The sequence below is a fragment of the Lithobates pipiens genome, unplaced genomic scaffold (genome assembly GCF_037356315.1).
Source record: "Lithobates pipiens isolate NorthernLeopardFrog02 unplaced genomic scaffold, aLitPip1_a1.2 Scaffold_28, whole genome shotgun sequence".
Classification (NCBI taxonomy): Eukaryota; Metazoa; Chordata; class Amphibia; order Anura; family Ranidae; genus Lithobates; species Lithobates pipiens.
Genome location: NW_027507789.1, coordinates 87,318,046 through 87,333,218, shown reverse-complemented (window position 1 = coordinate 87,333,218; position 15,173 = coordinate 87,318,046). Strand labels below are relative to the sequence as shown.

General features: G+C 44.2%; 1 protein-coding gene across 1 annotated transcript in view; it reads right to left on the bottom strand.

The window, feature by feature from the left end:
* The window catches only part of NAGLU (N-acetyl-alpha-glucosaminidase), a 307,925-nt gene that overhangs the window by 249,948 nt on the left and 42,804 nt on the right, over positions 1-15,173 (bottom strand). The gene's annotated exons all lie outside the window — the stretch shown is intronic.

The following is a 15,173-nucleotide window of genomic DNA, read 5'->3' as shown; positions in this document are numbered from 1 at the left end:
AGCCTCTGCCAATCCAAGCAGGCGTTGTATTCATTAAAATAATACACCGCACACCATACTTCCCTGGGTAAATCCATTCACTGATCTCCTACTACTATACATCCTGCTGTTTGCCTTTGAGGTCCCAGGCACCCAAGAGGGACAGGTAAATCTGGGACATATGACAGGGGGATTATTAAATGCATTTTGGTGGACAATTCCCATAGAATGTAACCCAAAAGTGGTATAGGTTTGGTTAGTGAAAAATTCGACTTTCCAGAGTTGTGGCATTCAATAGATCTCTGTTTGTGTTGATTTACTTTATGACATATCACAGCATGGCGGATGAGTAGTTGGCATTCTTGCTTTGTGTTTTTTAATGGTTCTAATGTTTTTTTTAAATGGTGTTGCCTCAGAAGGGGGGTAGTCTTATACCGCGAGTATTGCCCCAAAACCTATGTTTTCACTTGAAAAATAGGGGGTCGTCTTATACGCCCAGTCGCCTTATACGCCGGCAAATACGGTACATAATATTTCTCAATTTGAAAGATTTTGTCTCAAGGAACCACATGCTAAAGGTCGTATTACATCATTGTATACACAATTGATATCCAATTCTAATACGGTGATACCTAAATATGTGGCCAAGTGGGAAAAAGATTTGGATTGTACGATCGATTCTAGGTCTTGGTCCAACATATGGTCTTTCACAAAATATTCCTCTATAAATATATTGGCATCCGAATCATCATATAAAAGTTCTCGCACGCTGGTATTTGGTTCCTGCCAAAATCGCCAAATTCTCAGACAACACTGGCCTCTGCTTTCGTGGCTGTCCAGAAAAAAAAAGGTACCTATATACATACCTGGTGGCATTGCCCAATAGTACAATCAATTGGAAAAAGATCTTTTCTGATAATTACAAAATTTTTTGATCGTCCAATTTTTCCAGACCCAATTATAGCTCTCCTTATTTTAAAACCAGCCTCTCTGAATCAGAAACAATTCAAATTAGTTCTTAGGCCACGTACACCCGGGCGGACTGTCTGGCCAACTAAGTCCGTCAGACAATCCAACAGACAGTCCGTCCTACTTTTGAATGAACGGACTTGACCACACACGATGAACAGACAGTCCAACGAAAGCTTGCGCGATGACGTACAGCACGTACGACGGGACTAGAAATAGGGAAGTCCAAGACACAGCAAAGCACCCTTTGGGCTCCTTCTGCTGACTATGCGTTAGTAGAAGTTTGGTTAGAGACGATTCGCGCTTTTCAGACTTCAGCTTAATTTGTCCGTTTACTGCGGCGCAGTCTACCTGTGAGGTTTGTATCTGTCTTTCGGTACGCGTGGATCAGTTGGTACCCGTTAGGCGCTTCTGGTCCGCTCGTTTCTGGGTTTCAGGTCGTTCTTCATAGGTCTGGCTGTTCTTCAGTGTGTTCAGTTGAGCTTGTTTGTCCAGCCGACCGTTTCAAAGCCATGGAGAGTGGACGTACTCGGGAACGAGTTCGTGCTATATTGGGGCTTGGTGTTGGGGTTAATACTTTGACCCGAGCCCAGTCTGTGAACAGGGTGAGGAGGAGTTCATGGACAAAGAATTGGTTGCGCCAGCGTGACCAATTCTCGCATATGCCTTTACTCCGTGAGATCCGTGAGAATAATCCTGATGATTTCAGGAATTATCTCAGGATGACGGACCCCGTTTTTCACCGTCTGCTGGCTTTGCTGACCCCTTATATCAGCAGGCAGCATACCTGCATGCGGCAAGCCATCACTCCGGAGCAGAGGCTCGTCGCCACGTTGCGCTACTTGGCGACAGGGAGAAGCCTTCAGGACCTCAAGTTCTCAACAGGCATCTCCCCCCAGGCTCTGGGGATCATTATTCCAGAGACCTGTTCTGCCATTATTCGGGTCCTGCAGAAGGAATATATGAAGGTAAGTTTGTTCTTTTAATATTGCATTATATGCATTGTATGTTTGTATTCATTTCATCATGACTTAATATCCATGACAGGAATAAGATGTGAATGTCCCCTTTATATGAATGCATGCATTTTTTTTTTTTTGATGTTTTTTTTTTTTTTGTGTCATTTTTTTGAGCTTTTTACCTTTTTGTGTCCCACGTGCATATTTGCTTTCACTAACGTCCTCAGCATGCAATCCTGGGCCCCTATACACCCACAACCGAGACTGTTTTTCTATAATTCATATTGTCAGCTCCATTGTACCATTTTACTGCCCCCCCCACCCTTTGTATACACCCTGTGTGTGTGTGTGTGTGTATATATATATATATATATATATATATATATATTATATATATATATATATATATATATATATATGTGTGGATTGTATACTCATTAATTAGTCCCCCACCCCACTCAAATTGGTTGCAGGTATTGTCTACTCATCAATTAGTCCCCCCACCCAACTCAAATTGGTTGCAGGGATTGTCTACTCATTAATTAGTCCCCCACCCCACTCACCCACCTAACTTATGTCCCCTGGTCCATCAGAGGGCTGAGTAATCTGTGAATTGGGCTGTCTGTTTTTTTTTTTTTTTGGCAGAAATTTTTTTTCAATATTTCTGTTTAACTGTTGTTCCAAAATGTTTTTGAGTTTTATTTGTTATGAATTGTTTTGATTTAATGACTAATTTTTATTTTTTTCCTGTGTTTGACTCCCCAGTTTCCTTCCATGCCACAGAAATGGCAGACTGTAGCTTCCCAATTCGCTTCCCGTTGGGACTTTCCCAACTGCGGAGGGGCGATCGACGGGAAACATGTGAGGATTGTGCCCCCACCCCATTCGGGGTCCTACTATTGGAATTATAAGGGGTTCCATAGTGTGGTGCTAATGGCGGTGGTGTCAGCACAATGTGACTTTCTTTATGTGGATGTGGGGAAGAACGGCCGGATGTCTGACAGAGGAGTCTTTAGGCAGACCGAGTTCTGCCCCCGTCTCATCACTGGTGGCCTGGACTTGCCACCAGATGCCGAGAATGTGGAGGGTCTACCGTTTGTGTTTCTAGCTGATGAAGTGTTCGGTCTGAGTGACCATCTGATGAAACCCTTCCCCCAAAGGACCCTCACCCCGGAGAGGAGTGTTTTTAATTACCGGCTGGCCAGAGCAAGAAGGGTTGTGGAGAATGCCTTTGGCATTATGGCCAGCCGGTTCCGTCTGTTACTGACAGCGATCAACTTAGAGTATAAACTGAACTATGTGATTCTTTGCTGCTGCATTTTGCACAATTTTCTCCGCAAACTTTCAGGGAACCAGTACCTGCAACCTATTGGGCCTGAGGCCGGACTAATATTACCAGAACTCACAGGGCTGGATCATGCCCTTCCTGGCTTAGCCCCCCAAACAGCACGTGAGGTGCGTGACCGGTATGTCAGCTATTTTAATGGTAGGGGGGGCTATTCCAATGCCAGCTGACCAATAAAAATTAATTTTTCTTGAAATATGTATTGTCTGTTCAAATTTTTAAGTTTGGTTCTTGTTTGCTTTTCACGGTGCTTGTCTCCTACATTCTCCTAATTCAGGGATATGCAATTGGCCAACCTCCAGCTGGTGCAAAACTACAAGTCAATCATGCCTCTGGGTCTCATGCTTGTGGCTGTCAGTCTTGCTATGCTTCATGGGACTTGTAGTTCTGCAACAGCTGGATTTCCACTAATTGCATATTCCTGTCCTAGTGCATTTGTATTGCAAAGTGGTTTTTGCCAATAGTAAATAAGGCCCTTTGTGACAGAAAACACAAAATGACTTCCCAAACTGGTATTGAGTATTGAAAGAAGTAAACACACACACACACACACACACACACACACACATCTTTTTTTTGGAATTTTTAATAGTGCACATTCCAACCAGTGCCTCTTTTTTAGATATTTTTCTTTTTGTTTTTGTAAAAATTTTTTTTTTTTTGGAAACATAAATATATAGATATATCTATTTATATATCTATAAAATAAAATTATAAAAAAAATACATAAAATCTAATTTTGAACTATTTACAGAAAACAAGGGGTAAAGCCAAATTTTGAAGATGCACACCAAAAATTAGTAATGTCAACATGTGCTATGTACCATCATGAGTGATCAATGGACGTGTTTGGTGGGTGCAATCCCTTCCTCTCACATACTAGAATGAGGAAGGGTTTGCAAACACCAAATGCGTACATTGCGATCCTCTGATGGCACATAGCACATGTTGACACACCGTGTGCATCTTCAAAATTTGGCCTCTAAAAACAATGTTTTAAAAACATTAAAAACTTTTTTACAAGGAAATGAAGAACATGATCTTTTCGTTTTAGGGAAAAGGGGCTTAGATTCTCCCTAAAACATCGATCATGTTCTTCATTTCCTGCCTCATAGTGTCCAGTTGTTGTTGCATGGCATGGATTTGTTGTTGCATGGCATGGATGTTGTTCTCCATCAAATCAATCCTGCCATTCCAGGCCATAATCTGACCAATGAGTCTCTGGGCACTATCGGTCGTAAATGGCTCCGCGGCTTGTCCTTCCACAACCAGATCATCACCTAAAAACATGTGTATATAAAAAATTGGTTAAAATATACAGCCATTAATTGTTTAGCTTAAGCTGGGTTGTCAGACACTCACTTTGTGGGGTGCGTATCTCCACCACCTCTTCCTCCTCCACATCTAGCCCTGGGCTGGGCTGATCCAGCTCGGACACTGGGCTGGGCTGCTCCCTCTCGGACACTGGGCTGGGCAGCTCCATCTCGGACACGGGGCTTGGGCTAACTGCCCAATCAGGCTGGTGAGGTCGGGGGGTCCTGGACTGCTCCGCCTCTTGTCTGAGTCTTTGTTCCCCTATGAGAATGAAAAAACCAAAAAAAAAAAAAAAGGTATACTTTTAAGCATAGTGATATTTGAGTTCAGAAATTGGAATCTGAAACATTGGTTTGAAGTGGTGTACAATTATTAGCTGGTTATTACAAGATCCTAGTTTAATACATCATTAAAATGACATTTTAATGACTAGTACAAGTTTGGGCCGGATGCGATGCGAATTCAGCCATACTATATGTATGGCTGAAATCGCATCACACAGAGATCACGTGATTTGCACTGCAGTGCGGTGCAAATCACATTCGATCTCGTACATTGCAGCAATGTGAACCTAGCCTTTAACCAAACTGTGATATTTTATATCTTTTGTCCAAGTTTCACAGACGGACACACTCGAATCATCCCCTGGAGTACCTGTGTGCGATTATGTCAAAAAATGTTCTATGATGTCCCAAACTACACTAAATGATTCCCAGTCCAGATGTTGAACCAGCATTTTATCTATCTATCTCATTTTTTTATGGAGACTACATTACACTGAATAAATTTATGAAACTTTATTAAAAATTTATATCCTAAACTGAGTGCGACAAATTCAGTTTATCATGAACAATACCAAAAAATTAATAACTAATTAAAATCTAATCAAACACCAGATAAATTTACACCATATACAAATCCATGCTATTTACGTCCACATATACGAACAAGCATATTCACTCATTACATGAACTATTAACCACACGAACGATCAAATTCGCCAGATTTACAAATATATCGTATACCTATACGAACGATTATGTCCGACAGTCACGATAAACGCGGAGTTTACTCACTTTTTTTCAGGGCCTTTTTGATTCGATGGTATTGGTCCGGCTCCCTGGATTTGATGTCGGACCATCGTTTCCGGAGCTGATCCTTGCCTCTTCGGACCCCAAATTTGCTGTGCAAAGTTTCGGCAACTATATCCATCAAGCCGTTTTTGCGGATATTGGGTTTGGGATACGGGCCATTTTCCCCATCGTAATCCTCCCTTCTCAATATATCCACCATCTCCACCATCTCTTCAAAGGCCATGTTTGTGGCCTTATATCTCTTCCTTGCTCCGGAAGCATGTGGTTGAGGTCTTTCCTCCGCGCTGCTCACTGAAATTCCGTCCGCCATTTTCACCTATCAATCTCCTACAGCGGAACGAGGGTAAAAGGGGCGGGGAAATACGGTCACACGGAAAGTCAGGGGCGGGCAACGTGGGCGACGCAGGCGGAGCTTGAACGCATGCGCTGTATATAAAGCGTTACCGCGAGGCCGTACGCTTGTCCGAACGGAAGCAGCGAGTGCTACACGCGACGGTAAGATGGTTATCTTTTTATTTTAATTTTAAGCCTGCGTTAGGAATGTATATAGTGAGATTTCACCTTGTTGATGGTTAATTGATTTTTATGTGGGTTGGTGGTTGAGTGGGGTTGGTGTTTTGTGTGGGGGTGGGGGGTAGTGTGTGTGTGTGTGTGTGTGTATGGAGGGGTAGTGTGTGTGTGGGGGGGTAGTGTGTGTGTGTGTGTGTGTGTGTGTGTGGGGTAGTGTGTGGGGGTAGCGTGTGTGGTAGTGTGTGTGTGGGTGTAGTGTGGGTCTCGCCTACATTGTCACAATATAAATAGTGTGCATTTGGTCTGACATTTTTATTTTTTGTTTCTGTTTTTGTTTTTCAGAAATCAAAATGCAAAAGTATACCCCAGACCCCTTTAAGGAGGAGGCCTTCCTCTCCACATTTATCGATATAATAGAGTCGCACAGGAGCCTGTGGGATTCCAAACACCCACAATATTCCAGCCGTCTTGGCCAGAGGAAGACACTGGGGACAATTTTGACGTTTGTGCAAACCCGACTCCCCCAGGCAGACATTGACTTTGTGAGCAACAAAATTCAGAACCTGCGTAACGTGTATAGGCGGGAGCGCAAAAAGGTCCTAGACTCCCAAACATCAGGAGCAGCAGCAGGTCAGATCTATGTACCTAGGCTGTGGTATTACGACAGGCTGCGTTTTCTGGATGACACGTCAGAAGCCAGGCAGTCACTTTCTACTCTTCCGTCTACCCTTCCCTCCACCCTTCCCTCCACCTCAGGTGAGCCATCCCTGGAAGATCCAGACCCTTCCTTGCTGGACGAAGTTGATGCGCCCAGCTGGAGCCAGGTATATTTTAGTTTCTAAAGTTAGGATTGCTCAAATATTAATGATGTAAAGTTCAATGTTTGAATTGCTTCCAAATCTAGGATTTCATCACAAATTAAATTAGATATAAGGATACAGTAGTTTCCACAAATGTGGCTCAAATCTTGGTGAACTGATGGAAAAATGATGGTGTCAAAATGATAACCTTTTGTATTTCAAGACAAATGTATTTGCAAGTGAGAACTGTAAAATTGTTAGTGATTGATGATTTCAAAATAGACATATTTTAGTTATTGATTTTTGTTTTCTTTACACAGGATGAGCTCACCCAGGAGGAGGCCGGGACCAGTGGTATGGAGGAGGAGGCCGGGATCAGCCACACACAGGAGCTAGCTGGGCCCAGCAGGAGTCGGACCGAAAGCCAGGTCCCTCCCCTCCGCCTAGCCAGCAAAAGGCCCAGGAGGATGACACGGACAGAGGAGGAGTCATTGGCACTTATACGCCAAGCCACCCAAGTGCTGAGCAAACCCCCCAATCCTGAGGAGGCCTACGGTACATACTTGGCAAGCAAGTTGCTAGAAATGGAGAAGGCACAACGCAACTTGTGCGAAGCCATTTTTTTTATGCGATTCAACGGGGTCTGAAGGGTGAGCTAACACCGACCACCAGACTGTATAACACAGACCCTACTGCTCCTCCTCCTCCTCCTCCTCCTCCTCCCACAAGTCCACCACCAGAGACACAGCCTCCAGCGAAGCGTGGAGGAAAGACTAGACGGAAGAGTCGGAAGTGACTGCCTGGCTTCAGTCTGCTCTGACAGAAGACGCAGGCTGTTGTAGTACAACAGTCTGGGGACATAGATCTCATCTGCTGCTGTTCCTGGTCTTTGGGATTCTAGGACCATGTTGTGCTCCCTATTTACATGTTACACAGGTTCTGAATTTTGATGGCCACTCACTTGATGTGTGCCTGGGGGACAAAAGGCTTCACAAACTTCAAAATTGTCTCCAGTGTTGCCTCCCTCTTGATTTAGTTTTGTTCTGACGAAAAATAAATATTTTATTATTTCCAAAAATATTGTATGTTTTTTTTTTGTTATTTTGGCTTAAAAAAAACAGAGTTTATTTGTGAGTAGGCAGGTACATGTCAAAAGACTCTGGGGGTTATTTACAAAACACACGTTCATGTTAATAGAAATATGCTAACTTCAAGTGCAATTTTTAAAGCACTGCAAGTGCACTTGGAAGTGCAGTTGCTGTAAATTTGAGGCTTAACATTTGAAATGAGGGGAAGCTCTGTTGATTTTGAACATTCAATCATGTGTAAGCTAAAATGCTGATTTGGGTATCTATCTATCTACTTACATAGTCCTGCTTGGCCAAAAAAACCGCAAGTCCATCTTATTTCAAACCCCCCCCCCCAGTTTTACAAGACCGAGCGCTTCCGCCCTGTAAATCCTTTCTGGGCATGCGTCATACTTAGTCCGTCCAACTTGCCTACTCACGAGCGGACTGTCCGCTGAAACCAAAGTTGAACGGACAATATTACGGAAATTCCCAAAGACTTAGTCCGCCAGACTGTCTGCTAAAAAAGTCCGCTGAAGCCCACACACGAGCGGATTGTCCGCTGAAACACGTTTCAGCGGACCAAGTTCATCAGACAGTCCGCCCGTGTGTACGCGGCCTTACACTCCTGATAGCCGCAAAGCAGACTATAGCCAATGCGTGGAAAACAGACGTGGTGAATATTGCAGAAACCAAACGTAGAATGAATCAATCTTTCATCATGCTAAAATGGACACTATAGATAAAACCAGATGACAAAGTTTGAGATCATATGGAAACCCTGGATTAAATATTATACGTCAGATAATATTGATAACCGAGTTTTATTGTTATGGTGATTAAGATTTTTTATAGAATTACAACATTTAGCTGATATATAAAACCTCCTCCAGAGAATTATTCCCTCCCCTTCCCCTCCTATATACCTTTTATGTTCTTCCCTTACTATATAATACTTACTATAAAAACATACTTTAGAAGTTATGGTCAAAACTTTAAAATCATATTTTTCTTTTAGACATATTTATATTTTCTTGGGATTAAAATGTTTAAAACTCAGCTATAAGAATGTTTTCAAATTCTAAAATATATAAGGCCATTTATTGTCATTCCCACGAGAATATCTTGAAATTCTTCTTTGCTTTATAACAGCCGTACTTCAATATGTCTTTTTGTTTCTGGTATCAAATAATTTGTCTTATATTCTGTACATGCAATTCATTTTAACATAAAATGAAAGCTTTTGAACGAGAAAAAACGGCTCCTTCATAGATAGAGCCTGTAAATCTCTTAACCTCCTGTCCGTTGTAATGGCCAGAAGGAAAGCGGTCTTAAAAAAAAAAAAAGCAATTTAACTGAACTCTGAGCCAACAGCTGGTTAGGGCCTCTAAGACTAGAGATAAGTCCCACAGTGGAAATGTACTCATTTGAAACAGGGAAAACCTCTCTCCTGCCATCAAAAATCTTTTGATCAATGGGTCCAGGGCCAGACTCCTGTCTAAAAAGCTAGACAGTGCTGCCACCTGTACCCTAAGGGTCTTGGTTGCCAGGCCTTGATCCACTCCCTCCTGTAGGAAGTCTAGGATCGTAGGGATTGTCCTGTTGAAAGGTCCCCCTCGTTTCGCACCGAGAGAAGACCCCCCCAGATCCTGGCATAAATGTGTCTGGTAATCGGCTTTCTGCGCAGTAAAAGGGTCTCTATTACTTTCTCAGAGCACCCCTTCCTGCACAGGCTCTCCCTCTCAAAGTCCAAGCCGTCAATTTGAAAAATCCCAGGTTCAGGTGGCAAAGTGGACCCTGAAGCAGAAGGTCCTGATGCTCTGGAAGGTCTCGCGTGAGGTCACAGACCAATTTTCCAGGGTGGGGAACCAGGTCCTTTTGGGCCACCAGAGAGCGATCAAGATCAGACTGCCCCTGGACCGACTCAGTTTTTGTATAATTCTTGGGAACGGTGCTAAGGTGGGAAAAGCCTAAGCGAGGCTGAAATCCCACTCTTGTGCCAGCACGTCCACCCCCTCGGACCCATCCTCTCTGGACAGGGAGAAGAACCTTTTGACTCTCCTCTTCCATAGAAAACCTTTGGAGGGAGTTGAAAATCCATTTTGCCCAGCAACAGCCCCAAAACATCACTGCTCTAGAGGAGATCAGCATGGAGAAATGGGCCAATATACCAGCAACAGTGTGTGACAACCTTGTGAAGACTTACAGAAAACGTTTGACCTCATTGCCAACAAAAGGATATATAACAAAGTACTGAGATGAACTTTTGATATTGACCAAATATTTAATTTTTCACCATAAATTTGAAAATAAATTCTTTAAAAAAAAAAAAAAAAAAAAAAAAAAAAAAAAATCAGACGACGTGATTGTCTGGATTTGTTTCCACATTTTGTCTCTCATAGTTGAGGTATACCTATGATGGCAATTACAGGCCTCTCATCTTTTTAAGTGGGAGAACTTGCACAATTGGTGGCTGAGTAAATACTTTTTTGCCCCACTGTATGCATCCTTTAGGTAACCATAAAGACCTCCTTTAACAGATGCTTTCTGACCGTATACACTGACTCCATGTAAAACTTCTTGCACCATAGGAATGTGTTTAGTCTTCTTAGATTTATGGTCAAGCGGTATTTCCCCAGTGGGCTTCAGGACCACGAAGACATCGGAATAAAATCCTCATCCACACTGACCTCCTGGTCTGCCAACTGTCTGATATTCTAAGAGCCCTAAAAGCTTTTGGCCTGTCCCTTGGTAGATAAGATAGAAGATTAGGTAGGTCTGGAGACAAATTCCAGTCTGTAGCCCTCTCTTATCCACTGAAGGATAAGAGGACCCCGAGTTCCCACTGTGTGACAAACTTTGAGAGCCTACCCCCTACCCTGGTGCTGGTGTCACTTGGGATCCTTGTCTGCAGGCTTTGTGCCTGAGAAAAAAAAAAAAAAGAGACCTCCCTTCTGCTTGTCCCTGCCAATGCCCCATTTTTTTTGCCTTCTTTACGATTCTTAAAACGGTTGTTGACCTGGGGGCCTGCAAAAAAAAATTAAAAAAAATAAATAAAAATTCCTTTATCCTTTTTAGGTTTTACAGGAAAATTCTTTCCATTTTCAGTGGGCCTGGATAGGTTGATCCAAACCTGCACCAAATAAAAAGGGACCATTTAAAACGGTAAACCACACAACCTTGTTATTGATATGTGGTCTCGATCCCAGGTCTTAACCCATATGGCCCTTCTAGCCTAATTTAGGAGGGCTGCCGATTTTGCAGACGTACGTACAGTTTCAACTGCCGCATCCACAAGGTAGACTATTGCCTTACCAATCACTTCTAGGGAATCCAAGAGTTGCTTGAACTTAAAAGCATGTGCTACATGGTCCATTAACTTGTTTACCCATAAATCCGCATTTCTGGCTACACAGGCCGATGCCAGTGCTCGGCTCATGGCCGCAGCATTGACCTCCCAGGCCCTATGCAAAAGGGTCTCAGGCAGGGGGTCCATCTGGTCCTGTATATATTGCCTGTGATCTAAAAGAGAGGGCCGACTGCTTGGATACCTGTGCTAAAGGCGTATTGTCTGGGTGTCTTAAAGAACTTCTCCTCTTCTTTGAAGCGGCACCTGCGTTTACAAGTTTTACATTTTAAAATTTTCCTCTCCGGCTCTTTCCACTACCTCAAAATAATGTCCTTGAGGGACTGGTGGATAGGGAGGACCTTGGACTGAGGTCTAATCAGGCCTTGATACATCCTATCCTGGGTGGAAACCTGTGCTTCGGGCTCCTGAATCTCTTCCAAAGCATATATTGCCCCAAGGAGACCCTCCATATTATCTGCCAAAATATTATGTCTGCCTGGTCTGGAGTGTTCTTCCTCCTCCTGGCTATTCTCTACATTCTCTCCCCTCCTCAGGGAGGCTCCGATTGAGAGTCCTCAACCTTGTCTTCCTCTTTGGAATCCTGGGAGGCTGGGGTTTTTTGGGGCTCAGTGTGCGTGTATCTACTGCCCCTATGTGTAGATTCACTTTCCCGAGAGGATGAACCCGCTCTACTAGGGTGGGATTCTTCCTGCCTAGTTTTTAGGGTTGCTCAGAAGGCTTTGAGGGTAGATAGCATTTCTGTATGTACTCAGAGAAAATCCTCTCATGACTTGCGAGGTCTCCTTCCCGGATAATTTGTATTTACATTTGTAGCAAAATGGCTTGGTGTGATCTGGTGCCAATTTTTCATTGCAATAACCACACCTCTTAGACCGGAAAGGAGTCTTAGACCTAGGTCTACTGACGACACCCTGAGCATGCAAGAAAAAGAGCTCAAATTAGCCTAAAGACGGGCAAACACCTTGGTCCCCTGCAAAGGTAAGGGCTAGGAGACCCGCCCCCTCCTTTACCCCCGCCAGCCGGGTAGACTAACCCCCTGTGGTCTCCTGAATGGCTGCCGATGTCGCCGCCTCTCGTTCCACGGTTGGGGTTCCCACTTTTGGCCAAAGTAGCTATGGATGCCTGCTCCTTGCCGAGCGCTCTCTTTTGGACTCAAGCTGCGAGTCTCTCCCCCTGCAGCACCATCTGAACATTGTGCCGCCATTTTGAAGACCCTCGGAAACCAGAAGTGCCCCGTTCTAACGAGGCGCATGGTGTGACTCACTTTCAGCGCCCAGGAGAAGGAAATCCTCCGCAAGAATGGCGCCGGAACACACGCACCGCTCGCTAAGGAGCAGAGAGGTGCACCAACCGAGGGAGACCAAGGAGATACTTCTGACCGGCATTAACGTGTAAACGGACTCCTAGTCAAGTAAGGAAGAGGAGCAGGAGATAGTGTCCTTGAAGTTCTGGGAACCTGCACTGTGCCTAGGATTCTTCGGTTCTCAGGGGAGATCTTCTCCTGCTCCCCTGAGAAATAGGGAAGACCCCCCAGAAAGGACAAGCCCTACCGGACCCAGAGGCTTCCCAAGCCTGTGGCCCAGCTCCGGGGGGGGGGGGGGGGGGTATAGACCTCCAGCCCCCGGCATTTAGGTCTTAGAATTTTTTTTTTTTTTAAACTGTTTCGCTGTCGGGAAACAATCAAAAACTGAGGAGCACAGGGAGGGATGGGTTATTTAACCTCTATCTTGATTGTGTTTCAGGTGGTAGCAGTCATCTCTCAGGGTGCCGTCCTGGAAGAAGACCTGAGAAGCATGCGTTTAGGTAACAAGCTTGCAAGCATGTATACTATGCTGCACTTGGCCCCACACTAGTTTTTACTAGTTTAGCACATATGCATGCCAGACAGCCTTTTCCTGCTTCAGCTGTAAGCTCCTGTAGACCAAATGAACATTATCCTGAAGTTTGCAAGTATGCACCTGTCCAACTGCACCAGGTCCCATACCATTTTTGTGCCAAATGCACAGTATTCTGGAGACCCAACGCTTTAAAGTGCACTGCTAGGGGTGTATAGCCACACAGTTGTACAGGCCCCCTAGATTAAGTAGTAAGTATGCAGTATATAATCATGACTTGTCTGGCCACACATTTCTCCCATAGTAAGTACTCACACTTCACTAGTATCCATGGGCTGATGTTATGCCTCAAGAGGCCATGCTTAAGCTGTGGCATGTGGTTTTCATAACATGGCTGCCATTACACTTCCTACCTATATAAAAATAGGCCATAGTGAACGAACCTTCACCCTCTAGTGGCTGGAGGAGAAACAGCAGCCCACACGACTAAGAAGTACACAGCATGACTAAACAGCACACTGTGGTCACTGGGAGGACAGTCTGATCTCTCTTTTTTTTTTTTTTTAATAGAAACTGCAAAAATTTTGACTTACCATTCCCACTGCAGGACTCTGAACATAACAGGAGTCCAATCTTCACCCGTCATGGTGAGCTTTGTCATTGAAGACCTTCAGGGACTGGGTCCCCCTTAATGTGGGGTCCACTCCCCTGGACCTGTATAGCACCCTGCAAGAAAGCACCTTCCTCAGAAAAAACACTGCACGGGGTTCCATTACACAGGGTCCAGCGCCGTAAGGCTGCATTAAAGCAAACCCCAAGGAATAGTCTCTCCTTTCAATGAGGCTCGGGTACCATCCTTTTTTTTTTGCGGACAGCTTTTTCGAATGGTTCTGATTGAAGTCCATAATATTTAATAGAACTGTCCAGACCACCTGGTATGATCCAAAAGCACAATGTATAACATCAGCGACCATTCCACCTAATAGACACTGGCGAAAAAAAGCTGAGGTCCTTCCTGTGTAGGAGGGGTTATATAAAGGTGGACTTCCTGTTTGACTATCTGCCAGTGTCCATCCACCAGTAGGTGGCGTATAACCCATATAGTCATTATTATGGTTGCTCTGTGTCCCGTGATGTACGATAAAGTGTAATTTCTCTATATACATACACATACACACACAAGGGTTCTTCAAAAAGTTTCTGCCCTTTTTTTTTATAAGTTTCACAGCCATCTTCACCGCAGTTAAAATTTTAAGCAATTTCAGACTGCCCGACAGACAATGTCAAAGAATTAATACAAACAATGGCATTGTAAATGCCAATTCTTAGAATCAGGCATGAATTAATGAAATTAATTAAATTAACTTCCTGATCCTAAAGAGGCAAATCGAATTTTCCCTGGATCAACTTTACCTATCAATGTTAGTAGCCAATTATACGATGTACGTTAACCACTTCAAAACCGCAGTACGTCTATTGACGGCCTGGGGTTTCGGTGGTTATATCTAAATGATGCCTGAGTCCACAGACATCATTTAGATATTGCCGTTTTCAGCTGGCGATTCCCTACACCATAAGAACGATCATAGCGGCTGTTCCGCCGCTTGATCGTTCTTACGGGCGGCGGGAGGGGACGCCCCCCCCCTCCCGCCGCCCTCCGGTGCTTCTACCGACTCACCGTTTCCATCGGTGAGTCGGTCACAGGATCCGCTGGCCCCAGGATGTGATCATAGAGATTTCCGGTGGACTAGATTGTCCCCGGAGTCTCTATGATCGTTCGGAGGCCGGGCGCGATGTTATGACGTCACGCCCGGCCTCGTTATTCAAATTAACGGCGCCAATCTGGCTAGGAAGCCAGGATCGTTTTTTTTTTTTTTTGTTTTTATTCTGCCCAGCCTAGAGGTGAGATATGGGGTCTTATTGACCCCATA